This window comes from Primulina eburnea, chromosome 10 (assembly GCF_022965805.1).
Source record: "Primulina eburnea isolate SZY01 chromosome 10, ASM2296580v1, whole genome shotgun sequence".
NCBI classification, from domain to species: domain Eukaryota; kingdom Viridiplantae; phylum Streptophyta; class Magnoliopsida; order Lamiales; family Gesneriaceae; genus Primulina; species Primulina eburnea.
In genome coordinates, this window is record NC_133110.1 from 35,204,283 (window position 1) to 35,223,676 (window position 19,394).

Here is a 19,394-nt window from a genome sequence, read left to right on the forward strand (position 1 = left end):
GTCTTTGGGGGCTTGTTGTGCAACAACAGTAGTGGAAGCAGCAGCAGGTTTGAAAACTTGGTGTAGAGGTAGATTATCACTATTAGATGGGGCTAGAGTGGAGGATAGACCTAAAATGGGTTATTTTTTCTTGATGCGGATAATATGTTTGGCTTTCTTCTATGTTGACGTTGAATTTGGAGGAGGTTGAATGGGAGTAGAGAATTCTTCAGACCCCGTTTGTTCATAATCATTGACCACGGTTATAAGCTTCCTCTTGGTCTTCTTTTGCTTTTGAGCTGCTTATTGTTAGACCTCGATTTCCTTCTTTGCTACGATAAATTAAAGAACAAATGGTTAGGGTGAAGTACCATCTTTTTCAGAAGTGAGAGATACCAGCATCCTTGAGAAGTTTTCTAATTTACGAGCAAAACCAGTAGAACTCTTCTTCTAGACCATCTTAGATATTGATTTAAACAGAACAAATGCCCAGTTAACCTGAGTTCCACTAATGGAAGAAATCACTTGGACCTTCTCTTGTTTTAGTCTATCAAATGTTCCTGCCTTTATCACTATAGCTCTGACAAAAATATCTGCCAAGACTTGAAATTCCATCTTCAACAATTTTTTGAAGCAAGATGGAGACAAATTTTCTCCTGAAGCCAAAAAGTTCTTCGGAGCAGTAGCCATGTTATCCTTGAAGATGGCTGAGAAATCAACAATTCCAGATGTAGGAAGATTGAAAGTAGAACTGAGCAGGACATCATCAATAACCAACGTCTTGTTGTCATGCGAATAGACAACCTTCCCATCAGTAAAAAGAGAAGCTTTGGCATAAAAATCCAAAAGATGAGCCTTATAAATGATTGTTAGTGATCTTAGCTTGAAGACACAACGAAGATGATGTAATTTATTTCATCTTAAGAACTATTAAAGTTATTGAAAGATCAAGTATCAAGTTTATCATATTTAATACTATTTCTGATAGGACGAATTATCATGATCTCTATCTTTTGAGGAAATAAATCTTTACCTTTTCAAACTCTTTTCTATTTATCATTTCTAACCTTTTTCTTACATTTAATCATTTTTTATCTCCATATTTTTTCATATGTTTCTTTCGTCTTTCCACTTAATTTATCCTTCGTTTCTTAAAAAATATTGAAAATTGGAACAACAATACCGATTCTCATTATATCGGTTATATTTATTTTCTTTTCCTTTTTTATCAAATATTTTTAATCTTGTATTTTCATTGATATTTTTCAAATAATAACCTTCAGAGAGTGGGTTCTTTTATAGCATGTCTCAGTAAATCGAAAATACAATTCATCATCCTTTCCATTGGCTTGGATTTCTTTTGTTTCGTTTTTTCGGTTGGAATTTGAGGCAATCGGCGAAAACATGAGCTCTAAGTGCATAAATCCAACATCAAAATTCATTCTAGAAAGCATAGAGTGAAAGTTAACTTTCATTCAGCATATTCCAATATGAAACTAAATTGTGTTACAGCCACAAAAAATATTTATAATCTTTTACATCTGACATCAAACGGAGAAGGTAAAAATGTCCGAGCTTATTCTAGAATAGATTCTAACACAGTCCGTAGAAAACACACTGAATAATGCCACAAAAAGATAACATTTGACGTAAAATATGCAAAACACGTAATATAAAAAAAAAACCCCACCCCACCCCCCCGTCCATCGACTTTTTCATGACCACCGGTGCCGCCAGAATAAGTAACACCTTCTGTCGCATTCAATAAAACTGACGCTCGCCCCATCGATGGACGTGGCGAAGTCTGTCGCGGCGTTTCGCGGGGGGTTGTATTCCATACTATTTTATATTTCCGTCCAAGGAACGTGGAGAGTAAGAGATGATAGAAAGGTAGTATGCTCTCGAGGATTTTTGATTAAATGTACATTTTTTGTAGCATGATGTACAAGTTGATATATTTTTTAATTCATTTATTTTAAAAAGTTTAATTTAATATAATTAAATACTAGTATGAATTTATACAAGTTGCATATTTTACGATCTAAAAATTTTTGAACCATTTTAAAAATAATGATTATGTTAAAAGTAAAAATTTACGGTAAAAAATTAAAAATTTCAAACTCACAAATTATATTAAACAAACACTTTATATAATTTTGTCTATTTAATTTGTGTTTTCTTCACAAATTGATAGAGCTATTTATAGAATTTCTTTGGAAATAATCCAAAAATAAATACATAATTACATACATCATAATACACTAATTTTCAATATTTCAACTCTTATTTTCAACATTCAATAATTTCAACTCTTATTTTCAACACTCCCCCTTATGACGATGATCATGATACAATAATTGTATTCATTACGTGTTTTTATGTTGTCTCGTTAAAAACCTTACTATGAAAAATCAACTGGGATAAAAACAATAGTGAGAGAAAAAGGGAGCAGTTACGTAAATTCTCCCTCATGTTAACACGAACGATTTTTCACAAATTTCATAGATTGCGCATCGCAATATTATATATGTTTTCTGAATATTGTCGTAGGAAGTGCCTTTGTGAAGAGATCTGATGAGTTTTCACTTGATTGAATGTAACGAATATCAATATCTTTATTCTTCTCAAGCTCTTCGGTGAATACGAAGAATTTAGGGGGAATATGTTTAGTTTTGTCGCTTTTTATGTGTCCTTCTTTCATTTGAGCAAAACATGCAACATTATCTTCATATAGTGTCACATGCTTCTTGTCCAATGTAATCCCAATGCGATTTGGATATGTTGTGTCATTGATTTTAGCCATACACATTCACGACTTGCTTTATGTAGTGCAATAATCTCAGCGTGATTTGATGAAGTTGTTACGAGTGTTTGTTTCTGTGAACACCAAGAAATTGCAGTGCCTCCTCGATTAAATACATATCCGGTTTGGGAACGTACATTTAGTGGATCAGATAAGTACCCAGCATCAGCATAACCAATTATACTTTGACTGGTATCTTTTGAATACAAAAGTCTCTAGTCTATCGTTACTCGTAGATAACGGTTATTTTTGCTAAGGTGTTCTAGCTACTGAGAGCTCATGCTTGATCCCAGCATTTTCTAAAAAATTGTGAAAGAGTTTGATTGATGAATTCAGTCCCTCGATCAGACTTTATTCTATCAATACCAACTGATTTTTTATTTAATAATCTTTTGAAGATTTTAATCAGTTGTACATCAGTTTGGTCTTTAAATTTTATAAAGATAACCCAAGTAAATCTTGAAAAATTATCAACGATCACCAAGGTGTATTTCATTCTCCCTAAACTCATGACTGGTATAGGACCAAAAAGATCCATATGCAGTAGTTCTAAGCATCTGGAGGATGATTTACTCCCCTTGTTTTTAAATGAAAATCTTACTTGCTTTCCAAACTGACATGCTGAACAAATTTCATCCTTTGAAAAATCTATTTGGACAAACCGGTTACAATATCATGGTTACTCAGATAAGCAATAGACTTAAAATTTAGGTGGTTCAACCTTTATGCCATAACCAGTTCTTAAAAGATTTGAAGCTATAAAACAAACTGGTGCATTAGGTTGAACAATCCAACTGACTTTATATATATTTCCACAACGATTTCCAGTTAAAATGATCTCATCAGTTGAGTTTCTAACTGTACAAGTGTGTATATTGAACTGAACTGAGAAATTATTGTCGCATAACTGACTGATGCTAATCAAGTTATACTTCAAATTCTCAACTAATAAGACATCTTTGATAATAAAGTTACCATGGATGAGCTTACCATTACTCACAGTTTTACCTTTAGAGTTGTCTCCAAAACTGATGTTTGGACCAGTGTATTTGATCAAATTTGCATTCCCCTGTCATATGCTACAAGCATCCACTGTCCAGATACCGGATTGATTCCTTGTTTGTACCTGTCACATGCAATCACATACAATGAATAATTTTGGTACCCATATCTATTTGGGTCCTAAAATTATTAGTCCTTTAGGAACCTATACTTGGATCAGTCTGACTGACTTTTCAGTTGCTGTGTTCCAAATGATTTTTCCTGGCTTCTGTGTGCTTGGTGTGTTGTGTACGGATGAGACAATATGTGCTTTAGCCTTATTCAACTGGTTGTTCAATCGATATTTTTTCTGAACTGACTTACAGTTATGGTAATTGGAATAGTCATTTAGAGAAATCAGATGTTTATTGTTGAACCTTTTAGGTAGCCAACTACACAAATCAATTGAAGTTTTAGGGCTATAACAAATTACATATTTTTTAGCCTTGTTCTTTTTCAACTGGCTGCTCAACTGGTCTACTCGGCTCAGGTTGTTCGTGCACCACAGCTAATTTGACTAAGTGAATATATTTCCATTTTCCCATGTTCAGTTTTGTGTGAGTAGCACTATTAGAAGTTTCATCATGATTGCTAAAGCCTAAACCACTTTTATCGGTAACTGATTTTTGCATTTCATCTAGTAAAACTGATGATTTATCCCATGCCTGAATAAGCTCAGTTTGCTTTGAATTCTCAAGCATTAACTGCTGAATCATAGATTGATTCTTGCTTCTTTCAGCATTCAGCTCAGCAATCTCTCGTTTAAGACTCAACAGTTCAACTGATTCATCAGTTTCAGTTTTATCGTCATTGAAATCAGTTTGATTTGCTTTGGCCTTCTCAACTGAGATAGCAATCTTGTGATACTCATTGACCATGTCATATAATATGGAAATAAGTTCATCACGTGTAAAGTCAGTTGAACTAAAATCGAATACATGTTCACTGGTTGATTCTAGTTCTATGTCATCGGCCATCAGACACTTGACTTCCTCATCATCGCTGGAGCCGCTCAAGCTCTCAGGTTTTGATTCATCACTTTCAGATTCAGCCCATTTAGATTTATTTTCCTAGCTAGAAGAACTTCGTGTTTCTTTCTGAATGATTTCTTATCATCTTTGGTTCTTCTCCTATGCTCATGTTATTTCTTTCCCTTTTCAGCTGACACTCGATTATCCTTCTTTGGCTTAGGACAGTCAGCAATGAAGTGTACAGTATTGCCACAGTTGTAGAAAACATTTGGTTCTTCCTTGGTGTTATTCAACTGATATTGTTTTGAAAGGAGCATTGATTTCTTCTCATAAATCTTCCATATTTTTTGACAAATAATGACATTGCGTCATTACTCAACTGATCAGCAGTTTTCTCAATTGAATCAGTTGGTTCCATTTTGACAGCAATAAGAGCTGTTGTAGCTGCTAGTGTGGAAGGTTCTCCTTCTCTCGTTTGCAACTCGAACTCGTAGGCCTTCAAATCAGCAAATAGATCATGTAATCCGATCTTATTCAGGTCCTTTGATTCTTTCATGGCCATAGTCTTAACATCCTACTCCTTAGGAAGACCTCAGACCACTTTTAGTACAATTTCTTTGTTTGAATACACTTTTCCAAGTGCATTCAGCTTATTTATGATGCTGCTGATTCTCTCATTATATTCATTCATAGATTCTCCAGCCTTCATCTTTATATTATCGAACTTCTGAACAACAACTGAAGGTTTTTTTTCTTTAGTTTGCTCATTGCCTTCGTATAGCTGAATCAACTTCTCCCAGATTTCTTTTGAAGTCTTGCACATCTTATTTTGCTGAAAGTGATTTTATCCAACGTTTTGTACAAAATATCTTTTGCCACATTGTCCAAATTGGATTTTCTCTTGTCCTATGTTGTCCATTCCTCTCTTGGCTTCTCAATACGATTGGGTGCACCATCAGTTATGGCAACAACAGTATTTGCTTTCATTATTCTCATGGGTCCGTCATTAATGACATACCACGTGTCATCATCTTGTGCAGTTAGATGAACCTACATCCTAATCTTCCATTCATCGAACTCTTCTCTTGAGAAAATTGGAATTTTGTTGAACGAAGACATGGTGATCAGATTTTGTAGGTAGGAATATTCAGGAACAAGATTCAAATGCTCTGATACCACTTGATATGATGGGTTGGTATGTGAAAGAGTGTTTAGAAGGGGGATTGAATAAATACTCTAAAATTTTAGCACATTTTCAAATAATGAGCCGGTTTAATGATAAATATCAATCATTTAACTAATGAAAGTGCAAAAATAAACTGACCGAAAAATAGAATATAACTGAAATTAAGAGACACGAGATTTATGGATGTTCGAAGATTTCAACCACTCATACATCACCCCTTCTACCTAGAAGATATGATATTCACTAAAAGACTTTGATCAATACAAAACTTATATAGACCCCCTTCAGTTTTGGACTTAACAATGCCAAACGGAAACTCTTAGTTTCAATACAGCTTATCAGTTCTCAACTGATCTTAAACTACTTAGCACAACTGATCTTTATACAATCAAATATTACAATGATATGTGTTTGTGCTTGTACGCTCAATATATATCCTTGAATGCTATGAATGTATATGCTAAGTGTGAGCTTTTGAAATCTTTTCAATATGAACAGAAAGCTTAGTGATTTCAGCAGAATAACAAATTGGGAGTTCGGTTTCTTATATTATCTCAGTTGCTCTTCTCGTCTATTTATAGGCTTTGCTTCCAACGGTAACAATGAGTGCGTTTGAATCTTTCTATCCGTTGTTTAGCACGTCAATATCCTTCTGACAGTCGTACACTATAGCATTGCTGAAATGCAGCGTTCCCACTACATATTGCAGTGTGCTTTTGTACATTTGTCGGTTGATAGTTACATTTCTTAACTGATGACGTGTCAAACTATCAGTTTGATACAGCCGATAGAATTAGCTGATAGCTCTCAATTGATTGTAGTAAAACTGATCAGTTCCAAATGATCATCCAGTCGACTACATAGTTCAGTTATCTTAGTTCAGTTACCTTATCTCCGCAATAATCCTTCTTTATTGGGATCAAATGTTCATGCTGCAATTCTAATAGCTAATGTCCTATCAACTATGAGATCTTTTCTGCTTTTGAAGTCCAGCAAATCAAGGTTAAGCCTAAACCCATAAGGATGTATTAGTTAGTCTTCCCACAAGGTATTTGGTGCAAGGGGATTTTATTTCTCCTTGACCGTGTTCCCACTGGTGTGATTTTCCACCAGTTTGGAAATCTGTTCCGGTTCCTCCCATGTTTGTATCATATGATCTCACATTTTCTCTTGGTGGTCCTTGTAAATGTATTCTATTAATAATAGAATTTTCACCTCCATTTGTGTTTATTTTCATATCTACGACCTTGAGGTTTTCAAAAGACTATGCAAGATCTTGTAGATCATTGAGACCAATATTATCTATAGTTGTCATCATATTGTTTTCTTTTCTGAGATAGTTTTGCTAAGATTGACCATTTTTTCATCGTCGATTAGTGATTTTCAAATGTTTGTCCTTCTCTCTCTGATGTAATAAGGCTCTGATACCAAAAGATGGTGGTAACCTTCTTTCCGGAGTTCTTTTATTAGAATTTGATTGTTGTTTTGGAGTTTGAATTCTTGATTGAATATCTTTTAACGTCTCAATAATTTTTCTTGTTTTTCAATGATTTCTTTAATTTTATGTGGTACATAGTAGGGGTGTCAAAATCAGACACGACTCATTAACCCGACACGATTCAACCCGAAAAAAATAAGGTTTGGGGTTTTCGGGTTCGGATTGGACCCGATAGCTAACCCGAAAAAAAATGATCGGGTTTGGTTGTGTTCGGGTCAACCTGGGTTGCCCGAATATTTAAATTTTTTAAAAATATATATATAATTAATAAATATTGCCTACATTTTTTTTATATATTTTATGTCTAAAACAATATTTATTGTATATTTATATCATAAATTTTTATAATTTAATATTTATTTTGAACATTTTTTATTTTTTAAATAATTATTTAGTTGATTTATAAATATATTTTATTTTTCTACGATTATACTTTCAATTTTAAATCATATATATGACAGAGATTTTTTTATTATGTGTTTAAATTAAAATATTATTATTATTTGAATTTTATTTAATTTTCTTTAAAAAAATTCAAAATCGGGTTATACGGGTTGATGGGTTGATCGGGTTGATTCGGGTTCAGGTTTGGGTGGGTTGAGCAAATTTTGAATAGTAATATTGCTCAACCCCACCCAACTTGACCCACCCGAATTGACACCCCTAGTATATAGTACAGCTGACTATCATAATTGTACTATCTTTTGGATTTCTCTAGAATGTCCCGAGAGTTTAGACGAATCCAGGACTATTTCTAAGAATATGTTACTTTGAATCATATTTTTACCTTGGTAATTTGATATGTTCCCGGTTGTCCCGATATCTAACCTTGGTTAAATCTTTTTTTTTTCAGTATTCCAAAATATTATGATAAACCTAAAAGTAATACATCTCAGGCGTATATTCGATCCATATTTTGAGAAAATCTCCTCCTCAGCAAGAAAAGTTACTAAATAATGATAATTTTATATGTCTGAAATAAAAATCCTAGGCTCTATATAATTATTTCCTTATAATAATAAAACCAAGGGTATTTTGAGTAATTTTGAAAATATTTATACCTAGAGGACCTGATTGGGAAATTTTTTTGAAAGTTAAATGACTAATTTGTGAACGTCCAAAGAAAGGGATCAAATTCAGTTTTTGTTAAACATTAGGGATCAATTTGGGTTTTTCACGTTTCGACATCAAAGAAAAACAAAATATGTTTTACACCATACATCTATCGAACAAGGTAAAAATGGTAACGCTAATTCTAAAACAGATTGTGACACGATACATAGTACACGCCCTAAACAATACCACAAAGTGATAATCTTTGATAAAAAAAATCTAAAAAACATATTCGAAATTAGTTTTTGATGAGCTCTGGCATAATTAATATTAAAAATAGTTATGGTATTTATATCTTTCAATTCATTCTCTCACATATCTTTATTATATCATTACTTTATTACTTATATTTGTAAGAAAGATATTTGATTTGTCGTATATGTATTTAGTTTTTTGAACCTAAGAATTGAATTGCATATGAAAACTTTCCGATTAACCTTTTTTTTGTTTATCGAAACATTGGTAATATGTCGAAGATATGTCACATCCACTCATTTTTCAAAATTTAAAAAAACTATACTAAGGACACATTTTTTTTATTTGCACCCCATCACGATGTAAAATGTTATCTTAGTCATAAGAATGGAGTGTAATAGCTTAAGATCTACTCTTGAAATATATTTCTTAATCTGTGTCTCGATTGTGAACTAAGCATTGGTACCAGTTCACAACTAAAGCCACATTTTGTGGAATTTCTACATATAGATAATCCATCTAAAGCTATTTCACACCTTGCCGAATAGATATTTGTAAATTGTATTTGTAAATGATGACTCAGTTGTGTAAATTGGAAGAGCAATAAAATTTATTTTCATTTGCTTAACTAAAATCATAGTATTGCCAATGAAATTAATTTAACAATAGAAGTTGATTCTGTCTGGGCAGAAGAAATTCTTTAAGAGCAGAAGTATCAGTTACACATCTCACAAACTGTAAAGAATATTACAGGCTAGCACACATTTTGATATTCAGTTGCAGAAAAAATCTTCAAACCAGAAAATAATCAAAGTTCCAAGAGGCCAAAAACTAGTCATTGATCGAGATAACACGTGATTTCTGTCCTCGCCTTATCCATCAGCATACGGCGAGTCTCATCCCGAGTCAACTGCTTGGGCCTTTCAAGATTTTGAGGTGGCGGATTTTTAGGAATTGTCCGCGACTTCTTAGTTTTGGATCGAGTTTGTTGTGCAGGAAGGCATAATATGATTCCGGCTGGTGCTTGATTCCGAGTACGAGCAGGCAATAGATTAATTTCGTGTAAATCAGCAGCAGCAGCCGCTGGAGTCCTCGGTGGAAGAGATCGGCGTGGGGGATAACTGAAAACCATTCAAGGGAAAAACAGTCCCACAACGTAGATTAATGATAATGAATATTCAAATCGTTCATGAAGATCAACAGACGGAATCTGTCATTCGATGATATGATCTTTTGCCCGTGGTAAAAGCAATTAAAAAAATAATATGTTTCACTAAGTAACACAAAGACAAACCACACGGGGAATACATTTTCTTTAGGCATTTAGAGTTTAGGGTTACATTATGTTCATTGGAGACATCCCAATGGGATATTTGACAAACCAACTAATGGGAATATTAACTTACCAAACTTTTTAAAGCTCAACCAAAATACACAACCGAACAGAAAATTAAAAAACCTTTTTAATCTGCATATGAAAATAGCGCAAAAATCCCATGCAGACCTAGATTTTCATGTGTTGCCAAGTCTAAGCATGCGCAACTGAAGCTTTCACCTTTGACATTGACCAAATGAAAGGTCACAGCATTCTTCGAATTGAAAAAAAGGAACAAAAGTCGACAAAGTCAATCATATATCACTGAAAATGTGGTAATTAAAGCAACCACCACCAACAAACTAGATTACTGACCTCTAGATCGACTCATAGATTATGGGAAAATAACAAAATACGTGCACAAAAAATTCCGTTCATACACATTACGAGAGCATATAACTTTTTTTTTTGATAAGAAACATATTATATTAAATGATTGAAAATTGTTAGGTACAAACAGTAGATAAGAAATCCGCTAAGCCGAAATAGTATAAAGCATTCAAGGGGGGGAAGTCCAAAAGTAAACTATGATTAAGAATTTTCAAATTTTTCATGAAACTTCGTACAAGGAATTCTGCGATTGAATTAGATGATTTTTTTATATCAGTGGCGAACACCATGAGTTATAGGCCAAGTTTTGAGAAGTTGCATAACGAAAAACAAGTGTCATTGCTATGTGGGTATTTCATTACTTTTAAATATTTGAAAATCCCAAGCAGGCCTACACTCTCGTGCATTGCTAATTCTAAGCATGCGCAACAGAACTTGCAGAATCTTTCAAACAAATTGAATAAATATTCACTGTTGCTATTCATTTTTATGATCAAAATGCACAATTATGGCTTATTCATCATTTATACCAAGTTTATCATTGAAATCTAGAACCATAAACCAATATCTTTCGGGGTTTTTTTTTTTGTTAAATGCAGCACAATCTCCTAATCACTCTCTTCTACCTTCCAAAGCAAGAAGGGAACAAATTGTCAAAAAGTTTCAGATCATCAAATGGATTTCATCATTGATTAGTGATATGCCGTAATTGAGTATAACCCACATAGAAAAAACTAATAAATGGGATAATATTTAAGTATGGCGGTACCATGAATCAGTCACGCTTGCAGAGGCGCTTGGGTGATTGAGAATGATCTCGGTACTGGTTCCAGGTGTCGGATAATTTGGGTGACTCATAGTAGGATCGCCTGGAAAACCGGTGGCCTTCGTAGGAGTCCCAGGCTGCATAGTTAGAACAAGGGATCAAGGGAAGTCATGTAAGTCATTGTATGAAAAACATGAAAAATGTCAACAGACAACACTGTCAATCTTAAATCCCTAAAATTATGATCACAAATGCTACAACCAATAATCTTGATAGCGGATTTCTAGAAAAGAAAAAATGATTAAAAAACGTGCAATCACAAAAATATGGGGACGTAGAACCATGACCTAAGATATGTGAATAAAAACATGAAAGAAAGACTTATGTTTCAAAAAGTAACATAACGACAAATACAATGCACAATTGCTATATGGGATATCATTTCCTATTATGTCGTTGAAAGTTGTGATTTAAGTCATCATGTAAATCCATCTCCAGCATATGACATTGAATGAATCGTACGGAAACATCACAACGACATTTATAATAAGGCAACAAAAACAAACCAACTAACGGAAAACTAAATTAGGGAAATATTTAAGCTCCAAGCCAGACCACGTCAGAATACAAAAAGTTACCCAACTTTTGAAATCTGCAAACAGAATTGGCGCGAAAAACCTAACCAGACCTAATTCTTATGCGTTGCTAACTCTAAACAAACAAAACAGAAACTTTCATCAAAATTTTACCAAATCAAATCAATCAAGAAAACAGAGCACATTCATCAGTAATACCAGAACACACGAAAAACCAGAATTGTCAACACAATTTTTTTAACATTAGTTTTGTTACCGGAAGATCAAAACTACAGCCATCAGCTTTCGCACCTTCCAAAGCCAAAAAGAAGGGAAAAGATTTATGAATACTAGTCAATGCTTCAGATCATCTAATGTATCTTAATATTAGTGAGTAACACATAACAATTGGGGAAACCCACAAAAAAACCAATAATCAAGAATAAACCCCATGAGTAATTCAAACAAAAACAATAGGGAAAAAAACTTAATCAACCTGGATAGTTAATCAAAATGACATTGAGTGAAAGAGGCCAGAAGAATAATAAAAGCTTGTTCAAAATTCAAATGAGAAACACCCGATGTAATGATATGAAGGAACCCTACACAGAAAAGATGGGCATATATATCACACATAAAAATCAGTAAATGAATTGATCTAACCAAAACCCTAGACTCCCAGAGTAAGTTGGCATACAATCAATTATATATAGTAAAAGGAAGATGTACATGCATAAAATCACATAAAAACATACAAAATCGCCTCTTTCCATTTGTTGTTTTTAGCACAAAGGTAAATAGAATTGCAGAGAAGTGGAGAAAAAGAACTGATTTTGGTGATTTAAGGAAATCAAAGGGAAGCAAAAACATATAATTCTGGGAAGAGATATATATACTTACAGGGAGATCTGACTTAAGAGACTGGAAAATTGAAAGCCCTTGCTAGTTAGTTAGAATTGTAACAATGGTTAGCTATAGCTTTCAATGAATTTGGACACATATAACTGGACAATTTCATTTAATGTTTTTCACCAAATTACAGATTGGATGGCATTAGAATTTGTGCTAAGATTACAAGAACATTTACATTTTTGTGAACCTTGGTTGTGTTTATGAAACAATGTTACCGTTATTGTTGCTTTATGATTGTTCATATGTATTCAGGGTTAGACAAATTGAAAAATTGACAGCAGGGATCAACAAGGACGGACTGGAAAATTTGGCTTTATCTTACTCAAAGCCAAATTAGTCATAATTGTCTCTGCATTCACACATATAACTGAATCGTTGCATTTTAAAGCAGCTTGGTTTATGCTAAATACAGACTGGATTACATTAGGATTTTAGTAAATAAGATTACAAGAACATCTAGGATTTTGTGAACCTTGATTGAGTCTAGGAAACAATGTTACAAGTATTGTTGCATTATTGTTCAAATCTTTTTTATCGTGTTTTGACAAAAAAAATACACACTATTACAATGTTATTCAGGAAAATTCAAAGTTGAAATTCACAATTAGCTCTCCAAAATAGATAGAAATTTTTTTTCGTCAATGTCCATGCAGATTTGTGTAATCTACTTATTTTCATACATGCATGCTTTGAGTTCTTAGCAACAAAGTTTATAGAATCTATAACTCTATGCAAACTCAGCACTCTGTCAAACGGCTGTATAGGCAGGAGCGGACAAATCAAAAGAATTAAGGGGGTCAAACATGATTTTTAGAAAAATTACGTGTAAATGTCATTTTTTGGCTTCAGGGGAGACTGCCCTTGGTATTGGAAGCTTGATGAGGACAAAAATTATGTTTCCATGCGCTTAGGGGGATGGCATCTGAGCTTTCATTAACTAAGTCAAAATTGAATGAGCCATATGATGGTTTGCAGGAAGAGTCCTTGTGGTCAGTGTGCTGGAAATATGACGGAGTGGTCACATGGTGATCTATACAGTTTTTGTTAAAAATCTAAATGAAAATTGACTCATCACGAAAAGCTGTTAAAGCATGTTGCAGCTATATATAAATGATTTAATTAGTAAATTTACCCATAAAAATTGGCAAATAGCAATGTTAATAAAAACAATAAGATAAAAAAATACAACTCCTACTCCGAATATCGTCAAAGGAATGACATATGTGTGTGAAGGCATTCCTTAAAGAAGTTATTTATTAATCAATAGTACATAATAATCAACTCAATAAAAGATAAGTGTACTGTTAGTGACTCTTGAAGACACAACGAAGAGGATATAAGTTATTTCATCTTAAGAACTATTAAAGTTATTGAAAGATCAAGAATCATGTTTATCATATTTAATACCATTTCTGATAAGACAAATTATCACGATCTGCATCTTTCTAGGACATAAATCCTTTACTTTTTCAAACTCTTTTCTATTCATCATTTCTAATCTTTTTCTTAAAATATAATTATTTTTTATTACCTTATTTTTCCACATGTTTCTTTCAGTCTTTCCACTAAATTTTGTCCTTAGTTTCTGAAAAGAATGAAACTGTGGAACAACAATGGCCATCCCATTCTATCGGTTCTCGAGGCATTCGGCGAAAACATGAGCTCCGTGAGCATAAATCCAACATCAAAATTCGTTCCATAAAGCATAGAGCGAAAGAATTAACTTTCATTCAGCATAATCCAATATGAAACTAAATTGTGTTGCAGCCGCGGAAAATATAAACCATCTTTTACACCTGACATCAAACGGAGAAGGTAAAAATGCAGAGCTTATTCTAGAGTAGATTCTAACACAATACACAGTAAACGCACTGAATAATGCCAAAAAAGATTAACTTCGACGTAAAATATGCAATATATACAAAAAAAAGTAATATAAAATACCCCAGTCCATCGACTTTGTCATGACGGCCGGTGCCGCCACGGTCACCGGTGTAAGTAACACCCTCCGTCGAATTGAATGACACTGACGTCGGCCCCATCTTCGGATGATGCGGAGACCGAAGCGGCGGCTTGTATTCATCTACTTTTTACTCTGTACAAGGAAGCAGATCAAGAGGGATGAAGGCAGCCTGAGGAGTTTTAGATTGAATGTACAATCTGTGTAGAACAATGTACAAGTTCAATTATTTAAAAATGGAATGTAATTTAAAATATAATATTTGTTAGGAAATACAAAAATAGAAAAAGAATTACACTTAGAGTTTTTATTCACAATAATTAATTCAAATTTAATACACTTGCACGTCAACAACTAATGTTCTTGTTGATCGATTGTGTTTTATCCCCTTTAAAATTGTACTATTATATAAATTGTCACATTAAATAAAAACATCATCATGTACATAGTACAAACAAAACGGATAAAACGTCTTTTATTGAAGATTATATGATTTGATGTTTATCTGACATGTTATCAAAAGAAACTAGCAGGATGACTACGGCTTCCGGCTTTGAATTAATCAATTCTAGATTTGTTGATATCTGATTTTGACAATCTACTCGAGTTTTTTCTTAGTGAGTGTTCTGGTTATCCTTAATCATAAAATTAGCAAAACCCGACAATTAGCAAAACCGGACAATTCTGGTTCACTAGAAATAAAGTTCTAAGTGCCTTAAGATTTTGGTTTTTCTTAAGCAGTTCATCACCATAACTAAGATTCAATTTCTACTTTTGTGGTGATGTCAAAACTAGAAGATGATAAAGCAGATAAAAATAAGATAAGTGCATAAATAAGAAAAGTGAGAACATCAAGATCATACAAATGTATCGAGTAATTGCAGCCAAATTAAAGACGAGCTTAAAAAAATGTTGTTTTCAGTCTACTTCTCAATTTCCTCATCTTCACTTTCTTGATCTTGTATAGGTTCTGCTTCTGATCTTTTTCTTGCATCTTCTTCCTTTTTTTTTTTTGCAGCGCTTTCTCTTACTCGTTTGTATTAATAGTTTGGAAAAGTGTGGATTTTCAAGATGAATAATTTCAAATAAATGATCAGAAATGTTGCCAACTCGGTTATCCAAAGTATGAAGAGATTGAGATTGATCATCAAGCTTAGCATCTAGAGCATAGACTTTGGAATCGAGTGAACAGAGAGATTCTGCTTGGGTAGTAGTAGAAGATGAAAGATCAGTCTGAGCTCGTATGACATCTATTTGAGTTTTGACAAAATTATATTTGAGACCAGAAAGCTTAAAGGCCATCTTAGTCACATCTTTGTTGATAGACATATTTTTTTTTAACCAGAAGTTCTTTTAATAAGTCAAAAGTAGATTTAGCAGCAATCTACTCAAAAGTAATGCCCTTGATGACTTCAATGATTTTGTTGCAGATGTGCTTAACATCTTCTATCCAAATTTCTATGACAGTTTGATTATCATTAGATGTAGATGTTGCATCCATGCGTTCTTTAATATCAGTTAAGAGAGCAACACATACATATAGTTTAAAGGAAGTGTCAACTGGATTCTCACAATGCAGGACCAGGGCATTATTTGGATCAATAGGAAGTTCTGGTTCAGTAGGCATTTTAACCATATCTGTAGTTACAAGTATACTTGGTTCCAGATCAGCAGACAATATTTCCCTTATTTATTGTTGATTTTCAACATAGAACATTTCAAGATCAGGAAGCACAATTTCTTGGAATAGGGGAGCATCAGCAAGCCTTTTTTCACTTGCAGGGGTGATTGAAACAATAGAAGGCACAATAAAAGCTATCAAATCATCAACATCAGCAGCAGAAGGAGCATCAATAGTGACTTCTGTGTCATCTTTTGAACAATAGAATTGATCACTTCTTCTACTGCTGAAAATTCTCGAACTGACAAGTGTAGAGGAATGTTGTTGTGTTGGAGCGGGATAAGTAGCAGTAGCAGCAACAACACCAACTAGTGCAGGTGATTGTGCTGGAGTACTGGAGACCTCATCCCTTGTAGGGGTTTTGGCTCTTCTCTCAACTTTCTTGAACTTGAACTGTTCTGCAATTCCAATTACGATAACTCTACTCGTATTTTTCTCAATAACCATGACAAACATCTCTAAAGTTCTGAATTCAGAAGAGAGATGAGTGATCACTACTTGATCATGAAAGGAAGATTAACCTTGGAAATCATAATTGGAGTTCAGAATAGCCAGTGTTTCACTCAGATTCTGAATTTTGATCTTCAAAAATATGTAAATTCTTTTGTACATTTCTTCAATGAGGCACCCTTGGTCTTGAACGTCGATAGATGCTGAACTGTTCAAATATTCACCCAACCATCAAAATAGGAAATCTGTTCTTTAGCAGGTTTGTCTATTTCTTCCATGTGAAGGTCGATGGCCATTTGAACTAAAGATTTGGGGCATGTTTCCACTGGTTCTTCAGGAAAAACATACATTTTTCCTTCGCTTTTATCAGCGGAAACTGGTTTCTTAATTCCATAACGAGTCGATTCTAGAAGCAACCTCGAATGACAACTCCACCTGCTGATCTGCAACCAATGATAAAAGAGCATGAACTTCCAACTATTGATCTCTTTGGTGTTATGGCAGGAACTTGAGTGATTTTAGTTAGAAGGTCTTTGGGGGCTTGTGGTGCAACAACAATAGTGGCAGCAGCAACAGGTTTGAAAACTTGGTGTAGAGGTAGATTATTATATGGGGCTAGAGTGGAGGATAGATCTGGAATGGATTTTTTTTCTTAATGCGAATAATAGGTTTGGTTTTCTTCTATGTTAAGGTTGGATTCGGAGGAGGTTGAATGGGCATAGAGAATTCTCCAGACCTAATTTGTTCATAATCATTGACCACAATTATAAGCTTCTTCTGCTTTTGAGTTGCTTCTTGTTGGACCTCGATTTCCTTCTTTGATATGATAAATTAAGGAACAAATGGTTTGGGTGAAGTACCATCTTTTCCAGAAATGAGAGAAACCAGCATCCTTGAGAAGTTTTCTAATTTACGAGCAAAACCAGTAGAACTGTTCTTCTAGAACATCTCAACTAGTGATTTAAACATAATAGATGCCCAGTTAACTTGAATTTCATTAGTGATGGAATAAATCACCTGGACCTTCTCTCTTTTTAGTCTGTCGAAGTTTCTTGCCTTTATCAACATAGCTCTGGCAACAATATCTTCCAAGACTTGAAATTCCATCTTCAACAATTTTCTTGAGTTGTTGCACATATAAGGTGTATAAAGGGAGAGACGGGGAAATTGCGGTAGCCCGAATAATGTGGATGGGGAGACGGACGACAGGGAGGCGAGAGATTGTGAAGATTGGGAGAGAAATGATGGAGTTCATATTTTTATGATGTGAAGATGAATCATTTCTAATTATGTAAAACATTTCACTAACGTACTTGCAAGTCTTTGCAACGGCATAATCCAGCAACATTTCCGCAATACTGCAAGGGCCGTAGCAAGCCAAGAACTAGCTGCAAATAACTTGGTCCTCTCTAATCTTTTAATCAGTGTTTTAGATGTTACACATATAGGGTGTGTGAAGGGGGGACGGTGAAATGACGATGGGCCCAATAATGTGTATGGGGAGACGGACGACGGATGGGCGAGAGAGCGTAAGGGTTGGGAGAGAAATGATGGAGTTAAGGTCTTTATGATGTGGAGGTGAAGCTTTTCTGATGATGAAAACACGACGCTAATGTACTTGTAGATCTTTGCAACGGCATAATCCAGTAACATTTCCTCAATGTTGTAAGGTCAATAGCGAGACCAAGAACTTGCTGCAAATAACTTGGTCGTATCTAGTCTTTTAATCAGTGTTTGAGTTGGTGCACATATAAGGTGTGTGAATGGGGAGATGGTGAAATGATGGTAGCTCCGAATAATGTGGATGGGGAAACAGAGGACGAAGGGGCGAGAGAGGGTGAGGATTGGGGAAAAATTGATGGAGTCCATGTTTTTATTATATTGAGGTGAATAATTTCTGATTATGTCGAACACGACAGTAACGTACTTGCATATTTTTTCAATTGCATAATTCACAAGCATTTCCTCAATGTCGTAAGGGCCGTAGCGAGCACAATAACTAACTGCAAATAACTTGGTCATCTCTAGTCTTTTAATCAGTGTTTGAGTTGGTGCACATATAGGGTGTGTGAAGGGGGATACGATGAAATGACTGTGGCCTCGAATAAATTTGGATGGGGAGACTAACGACGGAGGGGCGAGAGAGAGTGAAGGTTGGAGAGAAATGATGGAGTTCATGTTTTTATGATGTGGAATGGAAGCTTTTCTGATGATGACAAACACAGTGCTAACGTACTTACAGGTCTTTGCAATGGCATAATCCAGCAACATTTCCTCAATGTTGTAAGGGCCGTAGCAACGCCAAGAACTAACTGCAAATAACTTGGTTGTCTCTAATCTTTTAATGTGTTTGAGTTGGTGCACATATAGAGTGTGTGAAGGGGGAGACGGTGAAATGACTGGCCCCGAATAAATGTGGATGGAGAGATGTATGACGGAGGGCGGAGAGAGAGTGATGGTTGAGAGAGAAATGATGAAGTTCTTGTTTTTATGACGTGGAGGGGAAGCTTTTCTGATGATGACAAACACGGCGCTAACGTACTTGCAGTTCTTTGTAAT

At 34.4% G+C, this 19,394-nt stretch overlaps 1 long non-coding RNA gene across 1 annotated transcript; it reads right to left on the reverse strand.

Annotated features, from left to right (window-relative positions):
• Positions 1-9,490: 9,490 nt before the first annotated feature.
• On the reverse strand, positions 9,491-14,908 carry LOC140803369 (uncharacterized). The gene is made up of 3 exons (XR_012111854.1): positions 14,689-14,908; positions 11,261-11,394; positions 9,491-9,907 (listed from the first exon to the last, which is right to left on the reverse strand). It is a non-coding gene; the product is annotated as an uncharacterized lncRNA (long non-coding RNA).
• Positions 14,909-19,394: the final 4,486 nt, after the last annotated feature.